At 41.5% G+C, this 3418-nt stretch overlaps 1 pseudogene; it reads left to right on the forward strand.

The window, feature by feature from the left end:
- The first annotated feature begins 316 nt into the window (after positions 1-316).
- LOC130455654 (transcription factor BTF3 homolog 4-like) lies at positions 317-2471 on the forward strand (annotated as a pseudogene).
- The last annotated feature ends 947 nt before the right edge of the window (positions 2472-3418 follow it).

Raw genomic sequence — 3418 nt, forward strand, 5'->3', positions numbered from 1 at the left:
TGATAGCATCAACTTCCCAGGGTTGTTGTGAGACTCAAATGAGATATTATCCATAAGTGATTAGCAGAGTATTTAAAAAATATTTATTCTCTTTCCTTTACTCACTGTAACAATAGATTTCTTAACCTTTCATCCTTTCTCCAGTGGATTCCCTGTACAGCAACCAAATTACTACTGCTAAGGCACAAGTCTGGCTATGCCACCCCTCTGCTCAAAAATCTCCTGTAGTAGTCCTTCTCTGCTTCCGCTACGACCGCCATTTTGCTTCCGCCACGTGTGGCTGTTGGAGACCCCACCCCCACCCCACCCCCTGGGCTTCAGAACTACCAAGCTTTAAATAAGAAAAATTAGCCAAGCTTCAGGCTCAGGTCCAGATAGGAGGCAAGGGCACAGCTCTCAGAAAGAAGTGCACGGAATGGCCACAGCAGACGACAAGAAACGCCAGAGTTCTCTCAAAAAATCGGCTGTGAATACTATTGCTCGTATTGAAGAGGTCAACAAGATGAAAGAGGATGGGATGGTTATTCATTTCAACAACCCCAGAGTTCAGGCTTCCTTCTCCGACAATACCTTTGCAATCGCTGGTCACGTGGAATCCAAGCCAATCACAGAAATGCTTCCTGGAATATTATGCCTGCTTGATACAGACAGTTCAACGAGACTTCCTTTGGCAAGTGATGGGTAGCAAAGCACCCAAGTCTGGAGACGTTGACGAAGAGGATGAGGAGGCGCCAGATCTTATAGATAATTTTGATGTAGCCTCAAAGAACGAAGCTAACTAGAGTCTGATGGTTCTTGGTGGCCAGCGTGGATATTGGAAAAGGAGCAGGTGGCTCCGGAGCTGTACAGCAGCAGAGAACGTCTAGTTAAGTAGTTAAGTAATTATAGTTAAGTAATAGAAATATTTTGTATATTAATGATGTTGTTTGGTCAGCATTTTTCTGTCAGCTGATTTTGCATTTTGCACTTCTCCCAGGATCTTCTCTTTTGATCAAAATACGAAGTATTGATGCAGCTTTGAGAGGTTTTGTGGGTGTATGTGCTCCCGTGCATTTATGAGTGTGCAAGCGTGTAAGGGGTGTGTACAGTGGAGAACCAATTGGATAACAGTTCTATAGATCCTCTCCTTCCCCCTAGTAGGAAATAAAACAAATCTTTAAGTCTCAAAAAAAAAAATCTCCTGTAGTTTCCTATTGCCTCTAGAATATAATAAGAAATCCTCATTTTGACATTAAAAGCCTTCCAGAATATGATTTCTACCCATTTTGTGGTTTAGTTGTGTCCAATTATTTGTAGCCTCATTTGGGGTTTTCTTAGCAGTGATAATGGAGAGGTTTGCCATTTCCTTCTCCGGCTTACTTTATATAAATGAAGGCAAAAAGGATTAAGTAGCTTGCAAAGGGTCACACAACTATTAAATGTGAGACCAAATTTGAACTTACATCCTCCTGGACTCTAGGCCTAGAACTCTGTCTACTTTGCCATCTACCCTCTACCTATTTTACCAGACATAATTACTAATATTCCTCTTCATGCTTATGAATTCCAGCCAAATCATCCTACTATTTCCTAGTCCTAAAATTTCATCTCTTCTTGCTTTTCTACTTGTGATATCTGTCTATCAACCCACATGCATTTATTACGTTCCTTCTATCTGCCTTTCTTCTATAGGCATTGAGGATACCAAGACAAAAATGAGAGTATCTGCTGCTTTTGGAAGTCTCAGAAGCTTACATACACATGTAAGGGTGAAAAAAAGGTAATTACTTCATCAAGAATAGAGTACAAAAATCAGGCTGTATTCACATGAAAAAATTAAAATTCTTTAATCCTATGGAAAAGCACTTCAAATTGCTATTAATTGGAGAAATGCAAATTAAAATAATTCTGAAATACCACTTCACACTCATAAATTTGACTTAATATGACAAAAAAGGAAAATGATAAATGTTGGATGGGATGTGGAAAAATTAGGAAACTAATATAGTATTTAATACAACTGTGAAATCATACAACTATTCTGCAGAGCAATTGGGAACCATAACCAAAGAACTGTAAAATTATGTATACCCTTTGGCCCAGTGATACCACTATTATATCTGTATTCCAGAAAGATCAAAGATAAGAGAAAAGGATCTACTCATACAAAAGTTGGAAACTGGGGGGATGTCTACCCATTGGGAAATGGTGGGAAAGTTGTGGCATATGTTTTTAATGGAATGTGTGTGGTGTGTTCAGGGAGGGGTAGTATCTCTGGTATGGAGGGCTTGTCATGCCCTCTTAGGGCAGCTCTCCAGCCTCTTACCCCCACTTGACACCCAGCTCTCACTTGTGGCTCCCAGTAGCTGCTAGCATGCGGCAGCAGCCACACCCCGGGGAACGGCTTCGACAGGCTGGCTAAACCTTGTGAGAGTAGCCATCGAGTGGACGTTGACCCCTGGTGAACCAGGGCTTTGCTCACCCAGCATGTGAAGACTGCTTCGGCTGAACAGGCAGAAGAAACCAACAAGAAGGTTCAACGGCTGAGATGGCGACGCAGCAAAGCGCTGTGGAGTGCTTAGGGAGTGTTGAAGCACAAAGGACAACAGGGCCATCCAATGCAGCTGAGGAAGTCTCCAGGTGTAACGACTTTTCGTGCCACTGGACCCAGGCTTCCAAGGCCGAGAGAGTGGGACTGTCTCTGTGCATCAGCTTTTCCACTTAAATCTCCTTCACGCACAAGTGTCTTTGTGCACACTCATCTATCATAGACGAAAATGCACAAAGACAATCGTCATCCTCGGTTACCGAGAGACTACTACTACTACTACTACTACTATTCTAACGAGCCATGTGAATGCTCTCCATGTGGTTCCCTTAGCCACCTTCCTTTCACCTGCATACCCGAGAGAACAAAGAGATCCCCCACTTCCTACATCCCCCACTTTTTTTCTCCCTTTACACCTGGATCAATTTACCCACCATTTCTGGATCAAGTGCTTAGGTCACTGTCCTGTGACCCACACTGGAGCACAGGGATGCAGGTCATATCCAAATGCATGATCCTGGGAGGGGGTTCCCTTCACACACAAAGTAATCATTAGAAAGCAATTTTTCATGGGTTATTACAGGTAGTTTTATCCTAATTAATGGGAAAATATCTCGGGACAATTAAATGAAAACCGAATGACCCCATATCAATCAATCAATCAATCAATCAATCAATAAATGTTAATTGATTATTATGTGCCAGGCACTGAACTAATTACTGAGGATATAAAAAGTGCTAAAAGGCAGTCTCTGCTCTCAAAGAGCTTACAATTTAATAGAGGAGACAATGTACCAATAAATATATGCAAATTAGCTATTATATTAATATATGCAAATCAGTAACTTCTAAATAGGAAATAATTAACAGAGTAAAGACACTAGAGTTGAG

The sequence above is a fragment of the Monodelphis domestica genome, chromosome 7 (genome assembly GCF_027887165.1).
Source record: "Monodelphis domestica isolate mMonDom1 chromosome 7, mMonDom1.pri, whole genome shotgun sequence".
NCBI lineage: Eukaryota > Metazoa > Chordata > Mammalia > Didelphimorphia > Didelphidae > Monodelphis > Monodelphis domestica.